At 47.7% G+C, this 19,690-nt stretch overlaps 1 long non-coding RNA gene and 2 other non-coding genes across 5 annotated transcripts in view; all 3 read left to right on the top strand.

The window, feature by feature from the left end:
• Nucleotides 1-7,278, top strand: part of LOC110257572 — a 60,545-nt gene extending 53,267 nt beyond the window's left edge. For all 3 annotated transcript variants that reach the window (XR_002340372.1, XR_002340371.1, XR_002340370.1), the window contains one exon: nt 400-7,278. This is a non-coding gene — a long non-coding RNA (uncharacterized LOC110257572). The remainder of the gene's footprint in view (nt 1-399) is intronic.
• MIR29B-1 (microRNA 29b-1) lies at nt 8,578-8,658 on the top strand. Its single transcript, NR_038491.1, has one exon. It is a non-coding gene; the product is annotated as a microRNA 29b-1 (primary transcript).
• Nucleotides 8,981-9,066, top strand: MIR29A (microRNA 29a). Its single transcript, NR_038524.1, has one exon. It is a non-coding gene; the product is annotated as a microRNA 29a (primary transcript).

Genomic DNA, 19,690 nt, shown 5'->3' on the forward strand with positions numbered 1-19,690 from the left:
TAAGGCGTGAGTAAAATTCTTTTAGCAGAAAATTACACGCTTAGGGTATAGAAACGGAACTGAAAGCTGTGTACTCAAGGTTTTTGTATTCAAAGCGGACGCGAAGGCCCCTCCCCACCTTGTCAGGGGATCTCTCTCAGGCCCCTTTCCTGTTCGAAGCCCACTCCACTCCCCCCACCAGCCCCACGCCCTAAATGACCGCGGTCCCCTCCCCTGCGTGCGCACTGTGACACCTCCCCACCCCTCCGCTTCATTCCACAGTTGGACGGCCAGGTCACAAGGGCATCCACATCGTCTCCCTAGGGGGTGTTCTGGGGTGTCCAGCCCAGGGCTGGGTGCCTGCCAGGCCGTCAGTGAACGCCTGCCCACGGACTGTAACAGGTCTGTCTTTATCCACAGTGCTGGCTCTAACCGCGTGGCTGTTGGTTAACCCCTCCACGAGAGATGGACTGTCCCCCGGACGTGGCCCAAGTTGGTTCCATACACGCTGTTTTCCTTCGGAGCCCTTGTCACATCCTGTCGTCATCGGTTTGCTTACACTGGACTCACCTGCCTTGTTTGCTCTCGTGGCCTCTGAGCCTCATTCACCTCCTGGTACCTCATAATCTCGGTGAACCTGTGACTTGTGAACAGGTGCACGTGGCTGGAGTACCTCATCCCAGCTTCTGATCCTCTCTGTCTTTTCCTGGACTCGGACACCCTGGCTGATTTGCTATCCTTTCCTCCAGAGAAGCCCCCAGATCCACAGCTTCTACGCACTGATGCCCAATACTTGTCTTTCCTACCAATTTCCACATGCTGACTGTCACATCTATGGAAATGTTATCCAATGATTCTTCAGTGTTCCCCGTTCCCAGGAACAGGGGATGGGGAGTGGGGGGTACCATTTCTTGAAGAGCTAGGTACCTGTGCCTTATTTGAGATACTTACAGGTTCACGACTCTGAGAATCAACACTATTATTTCCACTTTACCAATAAAGAAACAAAAGCTCAAAAAAGGATCGAATAGCTTGTCCAAGCTGCGTAAGGAAAATCTGAATCCTGGTCTTTCCGATCTCAAAGCTTACACGGCTCGTCAGTCTGCCCCCAGTTTAAGCAGGCTGTTAAATCGGAGGTTGCTTAATAGCCCTTGACGTGAAAAAGGCAGCACACAGGTACTAACTCAGATAAGCTACTTCTTGGGAGGAAAGGGGGAGATCAGGCAAAGATATTATCGGTAGACCGATTCCAAGCAAGGATTGACAGAGGTCAGCCTCTAAAACCGTAAAGCTTCAAGAGGAAGACCATTAGCCCCTAAGAAGCCCGCCTTTGGGGCCCTCTGTGTCAGGGGGCTGACGGCGGGGGGTGGACGTCAACCCCTGACCCCTCTGGAGAAGGTGGCAGGAACCCCGTGAGTGAAGCCCGCTCACTGGCTGTCGCTCCCCCTTTTGGCGATGCTGGGAGCAGCCCGCAGCCCTGTGCTCAGGTGAGAGCAGCTGTAGAAGGTGCAGGTCTCCAGCGCTCATGGGAGGGGAGAGGCACGGCGCCGGCCGTTCGCGGGCGCTGTCAGGCTCACGCCCTCAGAGCTGAGAAGTCTCATTGCCGCCTCGGACGGTGCTCCTGACCCAGCCTGCCTGTGCTCCGTCTCCCCACCTGTAGGCGATGCCCGTGCATCGGAGTCTTTGCAGGCTGAGACCCAGGCCACAGGACCCTTCCCGGCCCCTTAAAGGAGAATCATGCTGCAGCGTGAGGTTTTGTCACCTGCTTGGACCAGAGGCTTAAATGAACTGTTCCACATACTTTTCCAAATACTGGAAAGCTCCCAGAAAACAATAGGCTGGCGCTCCCTGCAGTCTGAAGCACGGTTACTGTCACAAAGGGACAGAGCTCTTCCGTGACTTGGGTCCTTTCCTCGTGTGTATGATGGGACAACTCTGGAAGCATGCTCTCTTTTTATAACAGTGTTTTAAAATATTCCAGAATCGGGTGCGACTTAATAGCTTTGCATTGGCTTGAATTTTGTGTTCACCCTGACAGATCTTCCTTCCCATTTGTACTTTTCTGCTTGACTTTTTTAGATTTATTTTTCTGGTGTTAGACAGTATGGAATATACCTATTGCTTGTCTCAGCCATTTCTCTTACTGGCCAAGATCCTGTTGAATGCCCACCCCACTCTCGAGAACCTCCCTGATGTATCATGTCCCTGTTTTGACGGCATCTTGAAGCACCTGAGCATGGGCACTCCCCTGGTCCCTTGGCCTAAAGAGCACACGCTAAGTTTCCTTCTGTGGTCGGTCCTGATGCGTCCGCTGATGAGCAAGCCTGCTCTCTGGCCTCGCTGTGGTTAAGTACCTCATCCAGGGCGTTGTAATCATTAACTTAGACACTTCAATCAGTGGTCACTTGACAGGACAGACTTTCCTGCATCGCACTGCTGAGTCACACAGCCTCTCACTGGCTGAACCGTGAGCGTCGGAGAGTCAGGCCTCCCCAAGGAACCTTCCTTGGATCTGCTCCGAAGCCCTCCCAGGAGCCAGGCAGGTCCCCCTGCATGGAAGACTAATTTTTAGGGATGGGGACCTGTGCGACCTGGGCTTCCACTCCTGTGATGTGCTCAAAGGTGAATGCCAGCTTCAGTGTTAGACCACGTAGGCGGAGGATGTCCTGTGGCTCCAGGTCTAAAGTGCCCTCCACCCGAGGTCGGATTTACAGGCTCATGCTGCCCTCTGCTGGCCATCTGGAGTCTGTGCTGCTGCAGAAGAAGGCAAAATCAATTCTGAAAATTGAAACCTCCTATCTTCTGTGCAGGCTGCTTTCATGCTTTTCCTCCATGATTGGAGGTACAAGATCAATACCATGTTTTATTTCAGAAGACATCTTGCTGATCAAACCTTGATGGTCTGCAAAACGCACAGCCTGGGCGGCAGGCAGGGGGCGTGGGGGTGGGGGGGAACAGTTTCCTTAGCAGCAGCCACACCGGCTTGAGGAGGTGTGTGGTGCTCACTGTACAGGAAAGAGAGGTGCTCCTTCATCCTCCTTAAAAAAAATTCATCTCTTTATCACAGTGGTAGAGTAGCAAGAGAAAACAACTGATTTTGCTTCCTCTGCTGCTCTGGATTAGTTCCTAAGGGTTCATACTGTCATTTAAATTCCAGGTGCTCATCTTCTGAAGAAACGCCCCCTTAGGATTTCTGTGCCTGGAAAATACCCATCAACAGACTGCTTTGATATCTTGTGTAAGTAGAGGCTTGTGCTCATAAATCAGTCTCAAGGGAGCTTTGGTTTATTTTCTTGGATGATTCACCAGTACATTTTCTAAATGATCATCAGTGTTTGATCTCTATTTCTTTCCTCCTAAATACTCAACTTTCAATCGATTCTCAGAAGAAGTCCCTAACATGAACTCCTGCTTAAAACCAGGGTTATGGATCTCATTTTCAGGTCTTAAAATAAGAACAGACAGAAAATGTTACAGCTGCTTACTTCCATTAACTCAGCTGGAAACGCCGTTTGTGGATCCGAGGGCACCTTTTCAGGGTTCGGGGCACGTCAGGCTCCTCTGGGGTTAGCGACTGTGGGACGCTCACCTGTAGCGCAGACGTGAACACAGGAGCCGGGAGCCCTTCTGTTTGGGAGGCCGAAGCAGGTCTCTTAGCCACGCTCTGCTTCTGACGTGGTGAAGAAAAGCGAAGTCATTGTTTTATCGTCGTAACCATCACCGAGTGAATGGGAACCCGTGCTGTTTCTAGCTTTTCCTTATCTAGCTGAACTCTCACAACAAGCTTATGTGGTATAGACCCTGATTTCACAGATGAGGCAACTGAGAATGGCGGGGGCTGCTGGACTAAGAGGACGTGAGCTTCCTTAGATTAGTGGGAAAACAAGTCTTTAAAGAAGATGTGACTTGCTTAAGGTCACCCTGCAGGTCAGAGTGTGGCTGAGGGTCCAGGGCCAAAGCTGGTCGTAATTGTTTGCTCACGTGCTTATTGATGAAACCCTGAAACTCGGAGCCGATTGATGTTCAGAGTTCTGTGTAGCCACGCGGAGATGAGCCCTTACCATTTCTATAAAGCACCAAGCGGCAAAGACTGACGCCTGGGAGCCTGGGCCTGGAATCTCGCAAGGCAGGGCCTGAATCCTGGGCTTGCCGTCCACAGGCTTTGTGTCCAAGAGCGAGACCTGTACCCTCGCAAAATCTGTTCCTTCCCCTGGAAAATGGAGATAACGCCACCAGCCTTGTTAGGTGGCTGTGAACACTGAGAGAGCACATGGCATAGTGCTGGCACAGAACTAAGCCTTCCAGAAATGGATGCTGCTACTGTTTTCAGAGCACCTTCTCCATCTGCTTCTCGGTTCATTCAGACCTTCACCCGGAAAAGGCACTCCAGTGTTCTGATCTGATGAAACAGTGAACATTTGTGAGGTGCTTTAAAAATTACAGATGTTTCTGTATACTCCCGAGCACCACTGCAGGATAGGAATCTGCATCTCCGCTCTCCAGATCGGCATTCTTAGGCTCGGCAAAATCACATGCTCCCCAGGATCCTGTAGTTAGTCAACAGCACAGCCAGGACCTCAACTCAGAGCTGCAGCTCCGGACCCTGTGCTGAATAACTTCATTTGCTTCCTGTGAGGCAGCATTTATTAGAGGCATGTACGTTAACAGAAAAGCACTTCCCACCCTGGGATCCCAACCGGCCACAGCTGCATCTTTAATCTGGCCTAAATATTCAAGTTAGGACTCCTGTATCCCGATGTCTGTAACATTTGGAAGCCACTGTCTTAAAGACGTGTCCTAGTCAGATACGGTCTCCTCGGGTATTTAAGCCCCAAGGGACGTTACCTTAATCCGGTTTTCCTGCAAGAACAGACTGGCATTTCACGTCAAGGGAAACACCGTGTCGCCACTGTTCTGCTTTTGCCACACTGGAGTTACCTGTGTGGTTTACGGAGTCACATTTCAGGCTCTACCTTGCCTATCAGATCCGGAAGCAAAAATCCAGAGAAGGGCAGCTTGCTCAAAAAGAGCATCAAGTATGGCAGGGCAGGTGGGATTTTGAAATGGAAACACATTCCTGTGGCTTTTGGGCTGAGGGAGACGGAGGAAGGATTTTGTTCCTGACAAGTGGTTCCCTTTGTGCTGGGGATGGAGCATTCAGCAGGGTTAAACGTGTGTTCCATGTGTAAGTGGTGGGAACAAATAACACGCCTTTCCAATGATGCAATACCTTAAACATGGCTGAGGGTTAAAATAGGAGCACCCTGAGTTACAGAGAGTCAGCCCTGTCCATCTCCTGGCCTGAACATGCAGAACAGTGGGGTCGATTGTTGGAGACGGAGGGCAGGAAGGCGTGGAAAGATGCTGTCGTGACCGAGTAAGATCTTTCCCTGCAGGTCAGTGTCGCTGACGGACTCGGCAGAGTAAGCAGATGCCAGGTGCTGGGGCCCGTTTTCCCACGTGTGTCCTGGAAGGAGAAGGAACGAGCCCCTGATTTTTTTTTCCACATCCCTACTAGGGAACCATGGGATTTTTTTCCCCCTGTGTGAGTTTGATAGCCACCCTGCCCACTCAGACCTCTTTGCAGGAAACCGGCCTCTTGCTTTAGAAGATGATACAAAAACAGAGGCCCAAACTCAGGAGCTCTATTTCAGTGTATTTTGTGGACGTCATTTTATAATCGCCAACTAAGTACCTCTGGTTCCCACCAAGGGCTTGCCAGCTTCAAGGACAGATACACTACATGACTGATTCTGGTGCTAATTACTCTTTTTCTGCTAAAAATGCCTCCTCATTTGAAGAGCCATAGATGGGAAAGAATATATCCACCTTTTTTCTGCTGATTTTTTTGAAAAGGCGTATTTAAAGGATAATACAGTACCATCTGTTTGTTTCTGCTGAGGGAAGAGAACAGTATGGTTGCATGTGTATTATGTGTATGCGTGTGCAGGTATGTACATGTGCAGATGTGACCTTTACTTGATGTATGAGATATGTATGACCTTAGATATAAGTAAAAGGAAGAAAGTCATTCTTTAGGAAAAAAATTTCCCCGTAACTGAAATGTCAGTCATTAGTTAAAAATGAAAAAAAATTAGGGTGTTCCTGTCATGGCTCAGTGGTACAAACCTGACTCGTATCCATGAGGATGTGGGTTCGACTCCTTGTTCTGTGGGTTAAGGACCCGGCATTGCTGTGAGCTGTGGTGTAGGTCACAGACGTGGCTCAGATCCCACGCTGGTATGGCCGTGACATAGGCCAGCAGCTACAGCTCTGATTTGACCTCTAGCCTGGGAACTTCCATATGTCTCGGGTCTGGCCCTAAAAATAAATTAATTTAAAAAAATAGAAAGTAGGCCTTTTTGGATTTTGGATTTTCAGCTGATCAGAATAAGAGAATCTGGCTGAACCTTGTATACTTGGGTTGCTGAGATTATCAATTACAATAGCATTTGCAGAGAGATGCAGTGGAGCCCAGATTCATCACAAAATTAGTAAAATAGCTATTTGAGGAGGCCAGTGATTCCCGTGTCCCAGCACTTGTTCAGGTTGAAATGCTTGCACGTCCTTTCCAGTTGAGATATTTAACTGCCTGTGGCTTCATGGAGCATGTGTATTTCTTTGCTGGCAGCACGTGGCTGCATCCTTGTGAAGTGATTGCTGCACGTCTCTGCAGCCCATGGTGTCCTCGTCCCTTGTTTACAGAGATGAAAAACTGAGCCTAGTGGCGGTAGGCACATGCCATGGTGCTTTTCCACTGTGAAGGACGAGTCTGTGTTGGGATCTCCTGGTGAAGGGCTAAGTGGCCTGGCCTGTCAGGGGTAAGAATGTGAATCGGACCCGAGCTAAACACCCTGCCCCCTCCTGGCTTGTTAGCCTCCTGCTGGGCCCACTGGAAATCCTCAGCCACAGGCACGTTGTGACTGGATGTTCTTTCCATACTCATGTTGAGATTGTAAATGAAGGGAGTTCCTGTCGTGGCTCAGTGGTAAGAAACCCGATTAGTGTCCAAGAGGACACGGGTTCGATCCCTGGCCTTGCTCAGTGGGTTAAGGATCCAGTGTTCCCGTGAGCTGTGGTATAGGTCACAGATGGCACTCGGATCCTGTGTTGCTGTGGCTGTGGTGTAGGCCGGTGGTTGCAGCTCTGATTTGACCCTTAGCCTGGAAACTTCACTATGCCCAGGTGCAGCCCTAAAAAAAAAAAAAAAGGACAAAAATAAAAAAAGATTGTAAATGAGGGTAATGTGTGAGAAAGTCAAAAGGAAAAGCTGTTTCTATTGGCTTATTTAAGCAAAGAGAACAGGCTCAGTGAATGGTACAGCTAGGATTTGAACCCACTCTCACAAAATGACGCGTTCATGTTAAAACCCCAAAGAGGTGGTGGTGGTGGGGGAATGTGTGAGGTTAAAAGAAACTAGAGTCTTAATGAGTGAGCCTCAGTGGGTTCTGAGTTTGAAAAGAAAGCCACAAAACTACATTTTTGTGGAGAAAGTGGGGAAAGTTGGATATAGGCTAGATGTAGATAGCAGATGATACTAAGGAGTTAATTCTCCTGGGTGGGAATGAGACACTGTAATTATATAGAAGAAAGGCCTCTGTTTTTAGACCTGCTCAAGAAGTCAGGACCACTGTCAGGATGATCGTTGGTTAACTTTCAAATGATTCAGCCAAAAATGTACGTACGTCTTACATGTGGATAACATCACTAAGGCAGAAGTGGCAAAAATGAAGTTAGTGAATTTAAGTGGAGTAAATTTAGGGATGCACTTCATTGTCATTCAGATTTAATGTATATCTGAGAATTTTCATAACAGTTTTTTTAAAAAAGGCTGCACATCTCTTCGGTTAGGTGGTCAGATACAGTATCTTCCCAGAACCCTAGAACCCTGAAGGGAACGGAAATAGACTTCCTAATAAAATGGTATCAAGAACCGTAACGGAGGAGAAAAAAACTTGGGCAAAAAATAGTTTAAGGAGAACCGAGAGTACAGTGAGGGGAGAGGAGGAGAATCTTAGGTGAAGCCAACAAAAGTCCTTAGCTCATAGATGCAATCTAAGGAGTTCCATTCTGGGAAAAACAAGAGGATCTCATTAGCATAACTACATTACTTTGCCTCTGAGCGATTCCATCGTCCTCCTTTGGCCCCCAAACCAAACAAAATTATCTTCAAATGAAACTGCTAGGTTTTCTTGAACTGCTACCAGAGTACCTGCTTACTTGGTCCCATTGACGGGTATGTCATAAGGCTCCTGGGCACCACTCTGACTTACGTGGCACCGGGCACTCTGACCCCGGGATCAGCTCTGGCCTCTTTACCCAAACAAAGGCTTTCCCTTGACCTCCCACGGGGAGAGAAGGGGTGACTGTGCCACTGGCTCTAAACGATAAACACTGAACCTTGGTCTGGGCAGCTCAAGGATAAAGTCACAGGTATCCCCCAGCCCAGACAGCAGATTTGGCGAGAGCAGGATGTGTACGTGGGAGATACGCTAAAGCTCGGTTTAGACCGCAAAGAGGTTTCACCTTTTTCCTTTTTAGGCTGTTGCCAGCTTATTGTAGGGAAGCACTCCAAAGAAAAACCAGATCCTCAAGCTTCTTCAGGAAGCTGGTTTCATATGGTGGTTTAGATTTAAAAAGTGATTGTCTAGCACCATTTGAAATCAGTGTTCTTGGGGGAGCCCAGCTGCGCTGCCAGTGCCAGAGGGAACGCATGGGACCCGGTCCTGAAGACTTTGAAGGCAAAGAGCAGCTGCCAGGAGAGCCCGCCTGGCACGGCAGTGGATCCGTGCCACCCCTGCCAGCAGTGAGTGGTGTTGTTACAAACAGCAGGTTAATGATGCGATGGCTCATGACTAGAACGTCACACTTTGGGCAGTAAACCTCCTATAGGACGTTTCCTGTAAGACAGACTCCATGGTGCGTGGGTTGAAGTGCCGAGTGTCGGGCAGATTTGTTCATCTCTGGGCTCTTCGCAGTCCTCACGTCCTCCTTCCCGTGACCCCTTAGAGGATGACTGATTTCTTTTGGTGTTCAGAGTCAATATAATTTTCTAGCACCATCTGAAATCGGTTATAATGATTGGGGAAGAGCACCGTGCCACCGACTAACGAGAGAAAATACACTGGGGACCTTTGCAGCCATGGATAAGAGGCAAGAAAACAGAAGAAGTACCGAGGGGGGGTTTCTTTTTCCAGTTTTCGAGCTTCATGGCCCTGCCTTGCATGTGTGCCAGCACTAACCAATGGCTGATTCCTGGCCTACGGCTAAGGGTTAGATTTTAGAGGAATTCCACAGACTCTGTGGGGATGTTTGCTTGACGCTGGACACCTAGGCAAGAATGGGTCAAGTCCACGCCTCAGGTCCTTGGGAGGCGAAGTCAGGGGGGAGATTCTGCGCCCAGCCCAGCCTGCCGCTGGTGCGACCTGGCCCGCAGGGCTCTCCTGTCCCCGCAGAGAGCAGCCCGTCCCACGCCCAGCCACGTCTTTTTCTCAAAGACAGCGCCAGGCTCAGGTGGGCTCCAGGGTAACGCTGACACGCACATGAGAGGAGATGGCCCAGCTGACGAGGTTCTGGGTCTAGGACGAGCCTGAGTCCCATTGAGAAAACCCAGTGACGAAAACCCCAGCTTACTCTTGAACTATCTTCCTAAATTTTACCTTCTTATTATTTGGAGGCAGACTGAAAACAACACTGGGTTTTCTAGGTCCCAGCATGGCGCCAAAGGCTCCCAAGTGAGCCGTCTCGACCGTCCCCACGCCCAGGGGCTCACCTGCGGCTTCTCCCCCAAGTCCCGCCCACCACCGCCACCGCCACCCGCGGTCCTGGAGAAGGCAGGGCACCTGCTGCGACTCTGGCCTCCGCCTCCCTCCTTCATCTGGCCTGGGGAAGCCAGCTGGCTTGACCTCAGGGGACACCCTCCCCTGCCTCACAAAGCTCAGCAATACCTCCCCTCACCCCAGCCCTCCCCACACCCCCTTCCTCTCCCCCGCCTGCTTAGGATTTGTCCAGGAAAGTTCCTTCGCCTCACATCGAATTCTTGGAACTTGAAGCCAAAACATTCTACCTGCCACATGGACCCAATGAGACCATTTCACGTCTCCTTTTTCAGTCCTATGGTTAGTATTTCCCCATAACTTCGCTTTTGCTTTCTTACCAGCTCAGTTTTCCCTGAACAAGCTTACTGCTCCCTGGCTCCAGTACCTCTGCTTTCCCTGAACTAAAGCTCCAGCCACAGGCACTTCTCTGAACTCCTTGTTTCCATATTTCCATTTTTTGATACAAAATCTTTTTTAACTTTTAAAAGAATTAATGGTTCACCTGACAGCCCTCCAGACTTGGCCACCTGCTTTACACACACACACACACACACACACACACACACACACACACACACACACACACACACACACACACGCTTGGAAGACAACCACAGGATTCCTCAACTGGTCAAGTCGGGACCACCGGGCCTCGTTCCCCACCGGCGGCTTCCACAAGGACGCCTTCCTCAGAAGAGGCCGTGGGGGCGGCTGCACTTGAAACTTGCCTCCAGAGGGTACTGGGGAGTTTCACCTGCTACTGCCAACCTGTGTCAATTATGATGCCAGTGCGGTGCCCATTATCCTTCCCCAAGACCAGTTCTGCCTGGTCCACACCGTGGTTAAAGCTCACCCCCAAGAACTGCCTGACGTTCCTCCCCCACCCCAGCCTCACACACACGCACCCAGCCCTGCCGCTCTGGTCTTAGCTGTCTTAAAATCCTCTGTCTTAAAATCCACCCCTTTCTCTGCACCCTCCTAGAGGGCTTTCTTGCCCACCTCTCACCTTTAGTCTGGCTTTGGTGTTGCCGCCAGATTTCCTTCTATTAATACGTGTGACTGTGCGCCCCCCCAACATGCCCTCCCTCCCCTCCAGCCCCCACGCCCCCATCAGGGCCTGGCTTCTGTGCTCACCCCGCTGCTTGCTGCTGCTGGCCTCCAGGTACTGTGACATTTCCAAGTCTGTGTGTGTGTGTGTGTGTGTGTGTGTGTCTGTGATACTTCCTCTGCCCTCTCCTGCTCCTCCTCAGCCTGGGAGCGCCTGCTAATTCTTCAGTTTCTGGCTCAAATGATTCTAACTCAGATAATAAACAATGACGCCAATGACAGTAACAGCAGCTAACACTGAGGTCTTATTTTGTGCCAGGCACCCACTCAGCATTGTACATGAATTATCTCACTTAATCGACATAGTCCTAAGGAGGTATTATCATTAACATCATTTCCATTTTGCACATGAGAGAACAAACAGAAAAATTAAATAATTGGCCCAAGATCATGTAACGGTAAGGTTTTTGTGCGGGAGTACACACCCCGATCTCTGCGTCCAGGGCCTCTCTCCTAGTCACCGCTCTTCTCTTCCTTGTGGTGGACGTGATCACGGGCCTGCCCATTTGGCAGACAGCCTCTAAAACAACCCCCTACCCCGATCCCCGCCTGCTGGTATTCGTGCCCCATGTGATCCCCTCCCCCGACTGTGGTTTGGACCTGCTGACTTGCTTTTCTCAGATAAAACATGGCAAAAGTCCCTTTTGAGATTAGGTTGCAAATGGACTGTGATTCTGTCACACTCTTGCATGTGCTGGCTGTCTCTCTTCCTAAGGAAAGACACCTGCCACGCTGGGATCTGCCCAGTGGAGAGGCCCACGGGGCACAGACCTGGTGTCTTCAGACCGAAGCTCATGAGGACCCGAGGCCTGCCCAGAGCCACGTGAATGAACTTGTCTGGGGGTGACTGCGGCTCCAACCAAACCCTTGACTGTAGGTCTGTGCGAGATCCTGAGCCAGAGGACCCAGTTGAAGTGTGCCCAGATTCCTGACCCACAGAAACTGTAACATGATATGTATCTGTGGTTCTAAGCTACTACGTTGCGGGTTATTTGTTATGCAGCAGGTGATAACTACACAGCTCACAGTACTCATATCTAGACTTAACCCTTCTGCTTGCAGGAGTTCCTGTTGTGGCTCAATGGTAACAAACCTGACTAGGACCCATGAGGATGCAGGTTCAATCCCTGGCCTCACTCAGTGGGTTAAGGATCTGGCGATGCTGTGAGCTGTGTTGTAAGTTGCAGACATGGCTCGGATCACGCATTGCTGTGGCTGTGGTGTGGGCTGGTACCTATCGCTCTGATTCGACCCCTAGCCTGGGAACTTCTATGTGCCAAGAGTGTCGCCCTGAAAAGCAAAAACAAAGACAGAAGCAAACACTTTCTGCTTACAGTATCTAATTTTTTAGGTAAACTTTTTGTTGGAATAACTAGATTTTTTAAAAGAAGTGCAAAGAGTACAAAAAAAGGTCTTTTCTTGCTCTCACCCAGTTTCCTCTGTTATATTGTGTATAACCGTGGTACATTGTCAATACCAACAAACATTGGTACCTTACCGTTAGCTAAATTTCAAACTTGATTTGCAGCTCTGTAGTTTTTCCACTAATGTCCTTTTTCTATTCCAGGATTGGTGTCACATTTTTAATAGCCAAGTTGATATCACACTCCATAAATTTTGTGTTTTTGTATGTGTGTGTGTAGAGAGAGATGTGTGTGTGTGTGTGTGTGTAGAGAGAGATGTGTGTGTGTGTGTGCGCGCACCTGCTAAAATTTGGGAGATCTACCCATAGATAATAAAGGAATATTAACAAAGTCATTAATTAGGGGTCTGTCTTGTTTATAATTATTTGGAAAAATAACCATTACATTAACTTAAGTGAAAATTTCTACTGTGTGAAGTTACTGAGGGGGAAGGTGGGAGTGGCTCAAAATAATAAATGATCAGACCCTAACGAATCACAAATACTTTTAGAAAATCAAATATACTTTACTAAAAAGCAATGACCTTTTTAAAACATAGAATTTTCATTTATTAATTAGCCTATCAAATAGCATAAGATTCACAAATGGTTATTTTGCCTTATGATGTTGGTATGATCTCATTTTTATTTATTTGATACACAAATACTTAACTTGCTTGTAACTATTTAAATGGAAACTCTTCAACTAAGAGTGCTAATGTGCATTTTTCTTGATTCCTATGCAGTGTGATCCTGGCAAGTCCCTGCATCTTTCTGGGTTTTTCTTTAGAATGAATTTATATTATTAGAATTTTACAACAAATTATTTATGTACTACAACCACTTAATAGGTGTAAACATTTTGCAAACAAAACTCTGTGAACAAAGTTTAATAAAACTAGGAGCTCCGACTATGGCTCAGTGGTAACAAACCCGACTAGTATCCAAGAGGATGCAGGTTCAATCCCTGGCCTCGCTCAGTGGGTTAAGGATCCAGCACTGCCATGAGCTGTGGTGTAGGTCCCAGACTTGGCTTGGATCCAGAGTTGCTGTGGCTGTGGTGTAGGCTGGCAGCTGTAGTAGCTCCATTGGACCCCTAGCCTGGGAACTTCCATATACCACAGCTTCGGCCCTGAAAAGCAAAAAAAATTAATAATAACAGTAACAACAGGGAGTTCCCATTGTGGCACAGTGGGATCGGCCGTGTCTCTGCACCGCCAGGATACAGGTTTGATTCCTGGCCCAGCACAGTTGGTTACAGGATCCATTATTGCTGTAGCTACAACGTAGGTCACAACTGAAGCTTAGATCTGATCCCTGGCCTGGGAACTTCCATATGCCACGGGGCAGCCAAAAAAAAAAGCAACAACAGAAACAAATCTGAACTCTGAAAATAATGCACACATGAGACCTCAAGTCTTAGTGGCCAACATTGGTTTCTTGGCTTGACTCTTGGAGGATCAAGCTCCTTTTTGTTGCCAGAACGACTCCGCTATTTTCAGTAATTGACTACTGAATAAAACAGACAATAGAAGATGCTGCAGAAGGAGGGGGTGCCAAAGAAAGAGAAGTGAAAATATGATTGGGGAAAAAGGAGCAAAACACAGTGTAACCTCATTCACAAGCCATCACTTCCCAGAACTCTGAATTCATTAAGTTTTCCCCACTTCTCTACTTTGAAATGAAAGTGTCAGATGGCAGGAGAGCAAGCTGTTAAGTTTACCAAAGAACTGCATGCATAAATATTTCTAATATTATATTCGAGGTTAGTACATAATTCATTTCTGTCTATCGTGCCTAAAATACAATCTTGGCTATTCAGAATGATGACTGATCCTCAGAAACTGTGGAAATCATACATCAGTGAAGGCTTCAATTGTATTCATCATCCTGTGCTGGCTAAAGCCAGAAGGATGTCATAGAGACTTTGTCAACAACTCTCATTTAGCCAAAAATAAAATAAAATGTGTATACTCTATAGACAGAATCCAGCATTTTTCAGCGTTATTATTGAGACACAAATCTCCTAACATAAAGTTCACCCTTTTAACCAACCCCCCCAAAGAAACAGCATAGCCATTAAGTAGACATGCCTTAGTGCCCGCCTGCACCTCACTCTGGGCAGCCACCAGTCTGCTTTCTTGGATTTTCCTGTTCTGGATGTGCTTTCAAATGCACACACAGCATACGTGCTTGGCTCCATTCACTTGGCATAATGTTTGCGGGCTGAGCCATGGTGTAGCGGGGTCTGTATTTCATTGCTTTTATGGCTGGATCCTATTCCACTGTATGGGGAGACCGCATTTTGTTTATTTGCCATCAGTTTGGTGGGCATTTGGCATGTCATTTTTTACTTTTACATTTTCTTTCTATCAGTGGCACACACATGTCCATAGCCTCTCAGCTCAGACGCTGCTGGCCCTCCAATTACAAAGGGCCGTCCTCTGCCCTCTTGCAAGCAGCTAGTTTCAGTCCCTCCCTTTGTTTTTTCTGATTATTATTTTTTTTCTATTTAAACAGCCCAATCTGTCTCTCCTGATTTTTTTGCTTGCATTTAAAATGCTCATATTGCTACTTCTTCATCTGGGCCTTTTTTTTTCTTCCTATTAATGATGGGACATGAGGATTTAGCTCTTACATCACCACTTATGTACATACTCCTCCATTTACCGTCAGGATTTAGGAACAGCACTATTTTTGGTTAAATCAAGAATTAGTGTTGATAATTATGTCAGTACTGTTGATGGCATAGCCACATAGTTTTACATTGCCCTTAAAATTTTAATTCTCAAATGAATAATCTCATTTTAATTTGCTCGATTTTCTATAAACGTAAATATTTCCCACTCTTTATTATAGAACCGAAGACCCGGTCAGAGTTTTTTCCCCTCAGAGCTGTGTACCCCCCTGCGGTGATCTGGGCTGGTTGCTCGCCTGCTTCCCAGCCATCATCCCAGGACGTAGCTTCGTTATCGTCCTAAAACTCCCTTTCTTCTCTTGGGTTAGATTCTCCACCTGGATCCCAGCACATTTCTGGCTTTACTTTTAATTCTCATCCTCTTCCCTCTTTTTTTTTTTTTTTTTTTTTTTTTTTTTGTGTGTGTCTGTGTTCATCCTTCAGTAGTTTCCCTAAGAAAGGGTGACCAGGAGGTAGTTATTTGAGGCTTTTCATCTTACTCTTACATTTCATTGATAATGTGACTGGAATTCCTGACTGGAAGAAATTGCCCCTCAGATGTTCGTTTTCCAGCCCCGTGTTGCTGAGTAGCCTGACGCAGTGCTGATTTCTGGTGCCTTTTCTCTGGAAGTTTTTAGGAGATTCTGTTTATATCCCTTGTGTTGTTTAAATTTCATAATTATGTGTGTGATAGAGGTTTTGTTCATTAATTTGACCGAACATTGAATGTCCCTTCCATTCTGGAGGTTGATTCTTTCAACGCTCAACAATATTTCTCTGCTACTTCCTAGGTAATTTCTTTATTTATTGTCACTGTTCTTTCTTTCTAGAACTGTGGTTTTTCCTACATTGGACACGCTGGACCAGCCCTGTGATTTTTCTTATTTTTTCCTTTCCAGTTTTCTATCTTTTTTTTATCTTATTCTGGGGAAATTCCCACCTGTATTTCTGAAACTTAATACTGAATTTTGATTTCTTCTAATATGCTTAGTATCTGAGAATTTCCTTTCTTTCTTTTTCTTCCTTCCTTTCTTTTCCTTCTTTCTCAACCTTTTGTTCCTATTTTGAGGATTCACAAATGTTTCTTCAGATGTTAAATAAGTATCCCCCCCTTTTTTTGTCTCTTTAGGGCTGCACCCATGGCATACGGAGGTTCCCAGGCTAGGGTTCGAATCAGACCCTCATCTGCCACATACAGCTCATGACAACACCCAATCCTTAACCCACTGAGCGAGGCCAGGGATTGAACCCGCATCCTCACGGATACTTAACCTGCTGAGCCACAACAGGAATTCCTTTTTTTTTTTTTTTCTTTCCCCCTTCCTGCTCCTTGCATTGTTGCTGTTTATTCCAGGTTCTTTGTGTTTTAATTCTTAGTTTTGTCTTTCATGTTAGAGGGTTGCTCAGATGTCTTGTGATCCTTGGCCATCTACTCATATTCAAGCCTGGAGGCCTTACAGCTGTTGGAAGCTCTCCACACACTAACAGGACTTACCAGCTGGTGGGCTCATCTTGGGGTGTGTGACTGGCAGAGGATGACCTTCCAAAGGCATCCACATCCTAATCCCCAGAATCTGTGGAAATGTTACCTCACATGGCAAGAGGGACTTTGCAGATGAGTTTCAGGTTAAGCCCTTGAGATGGGGAGAGAAGCCTGCATTACCCAGGTGGGCTCAATCTACTCACACGCGTGCTTAGAAGCAGAGAACCCTGCCCGCTGGGGTCAGAGGGAGACGTGATTGTGGACGAAAGGTCAGAGAGAGGCAGTGAGGCTGGCTTGGAAGAGGAAGGAAGAGGGCCCTGAGCCAAGGAATGCGGGCTGCACATGAAGCTGGAAAGGAAGCAGAACCTCCCCTAGAACTTCCAGAAAGGAATGCAGCCCAGCCAACACGTGGATTTTTACCCCAGTGAGATCTGAATCTGACTTCTGGCCTCCAGAATGGCAAGGTAACAAATCTGTGTTGTTTCACTAAGTTTGTAATAACCTAGAACAGCAGCCACAGAAAATTAACGCAGGGTAATTGAGAGGAGACAGAGCTGCCGCCCGGAGGACTCCCGGTGCCGTTATTTATAAAGTGTGGGGGGTGTTCGCTCGCTCTCTCCGTCTGATCAGTCTTAGGCTCACACGAACGACATGGCCACAGCTGTTGCTGGAATAAAGTAAGGCTAGGCCTCAGCGCCTCCGCACATGTGGAAGGAGGCTGCGGAGAAACTGCAGCCAGAGAACTAGTGGAACCATCGGTGAAGACTTGAGCCTGCAGCCCTGGAGCAGAAGCTGGAGGTCCCCAGAAACCCTGAGAAGCCACAACATCCACCCACCAAAAGCAGGAGCTTGTGGGGAGAGATCCGTGAACGCGGCACACGTGCCCATTGGCATAATGGCATTCACTTCACTCAGGCACCCAAATCCCACGCACCCTCCTCTCACTGGCGAACGATCTGGAACCCTGTCTGGTCCGGGTTCTGGGAAGCGTGGCTGCCAGCCATAGACGGGCTTGGTGACGGCCGGGAGCTGCCTGGCCGCAGACAGTCCAGCTCCGAGGGGTATTATACGCTGGCTGCCGGTCCTGGGAGCTGCACTGAGAGAAGCTCACTGCACAACAAGACTTTTTTTGAATAAGGCGCCTAATCCTCCCTTGGCTGTGCCTGAGATGCCGAAGTCCGGAGCTTCTCCGGTGCAGACGCCCCAGAGGCTGGAAGGTGTGTTGGGAGGATGGGGAGGAGACGGAGCTGAACTGAACCCTGACGCAGTCTCCCGGTGAGTCCCGTTTCCAGGCCATCTGCAGCGACCACTGCACCTCCAGCTTCCCACCCATCTGCCTCGTGCCAGATTCCTTCTGGGGCTTCCTCTTCTGGGGTCTTAGGTTTCAGTCTTCTCTGTCCTGCTAAGTTTACTTACCGCGGACCTGTCTGTCTCTGAGATTTTGTTGACGGCTTCGTGGGCTGCTGTCGACTCTCATGTGCTCTTTGTCCTTATCGGTTCATACTTTATCCTTTATCATCATATGAGTGGGACTTCAGAAGCAAATCAACAGGCCCATGGGTCACTGTATTTAACTGAACGTCTCTAAGGTTTTTAAGGCAAATGGTGTAATATCGTGCAAAGAGCTCTAAGCCAGGCGGCCCAGGTCTAGTTCCAGCTATCTTACCATGTTAAGGAGCCACATTTTCTCATCTCTAAAACAAGGTGGTCCCTTTGGGGTCCCTTTTAAAGAGTCTAATGAAAGCTCTGATCCCTCTTCCTTAAAAGAAAAAATGGTACACATGCACACACACACAGAATTGGAGTATATTTTAGGAGGTTCACGGGTCTCTGAGGGTCCAAGACCCCTTCAAGAGTATTAACCCCAAGTCCAGAACCCCTGCTTAGATCATCGCTGAGGTCACTTTTAGATCTGACATTCTGATTTTCCAAAGCTATAAGGTTTAACTGTAGTATATTTCAAAGATGACATTTTCAGCTGGCCTTTTTAAGTGTCAGTAAAATAGTTTTCAGTGTGCTATTTATCAGGAAACCAAAGTCTAGAGCCTAAGTGTTGGTCTGAATTCAGTTCAGAGGGGTCAAGAGGCTTAGAGATTTAAGTGGCTGGTGGACCTCTAGATGGCTGACTGGCATGGCTAGTGGAAGGAGTGACCAGAGGTCCAAGGAGCCCTGTGTCATTTGCTCATCATGGAAAATGCCATGGAATCGTGGGGAGAAATCTCAGTAGAGGCTTGACTGGCAGGCACCTGGGGTTGCCCAGGTTACATTAGCAGCGGCCCCCCGAATGTGTATTCTTAATAGCACACAATTTTGAATAATGATGCCAAGAAAACAAGCTCAACTGAACTACAGACTAGAGCAAAGTACAGGTGCCGGGTAATAGCATCACTATGTGTCCTATATTGGATTTGGTCCTTTTTTCCAGCTCCAGGACCCAAAGGGCAGCATAGCTCCTGGGATCCTGTGCATGTTAGGCTATGTATGGATAAGGAGCAAGACGACTTGTACAGGGCTGGAGGCTAGTGGCTGACGAAAGAGAACTGTTTTTCTGTATTGCTGAGAAAGATGAGAGGAATGAGGCCATGGTTTTTGCCTAGGTCAGGGGGAATTGTTGAGGGAAGGGCGTCTACTGACTGTTCTCTAAGAAACTGGAGGAGCACTGCAGGTACAGTCCTTTATCTCTGGATCCCACACACACTCACATCAGCTCTGTGATGCTGAATGTTTTCATTTGATATCCAGTTGAAGCTACTTGGAACCCCAGATGTACTGCCCCATTATTATTGAGTGGATAGGTGCCACACACCTGTCACCTTGCGGCCACCTTCCTTTGCCTTAGTAGTTTTGTTCACCCTCCTCTTTCTTTTGCGGGCTGTAAGTTTTAGAGGGTAGAGTCTGCTGGGTAAAAGTTATGTTTGATCATTTCATGCAGCATATAGTTAAAGCAGGAGCTTCACTAACCAATCATTCCTTTATTTAAAAAAAAAAGACTTCGAAAAGGATTTTAACAGTATTGACCCATTCTACAGTTGGTAAAACAGGTATCCCAAGGGAGAACTATTGTCACAGTGGGTCAGTGAGGTAGGGAAGGGAGACTGGCATCTTCTTTGTTTTACGCCACCTAAAAACAATGGCCACCCATGGCTGTGAGTTTTGATTTTTCTGAGACTAGAGCTTAGAACCCTATAGAAACTGGGTTTTAAGTTGATGGAAGGATTTTGGGG

The sequence above is a fragment of the Sus scrofa genome, chromosome 18, assembly GCF_000003025.6.
Source record: "Sus scrofa isolate TJ Tabasco breed Duroc chromosome 18, Sscrofa11.1, whole genome shotgun sequence".
Lineage (NCBI taxonomy): Eukaryota > Metazoa > Chordata > Mammalia > Artiodactyla > Suidae > Sus > Sus scrofa.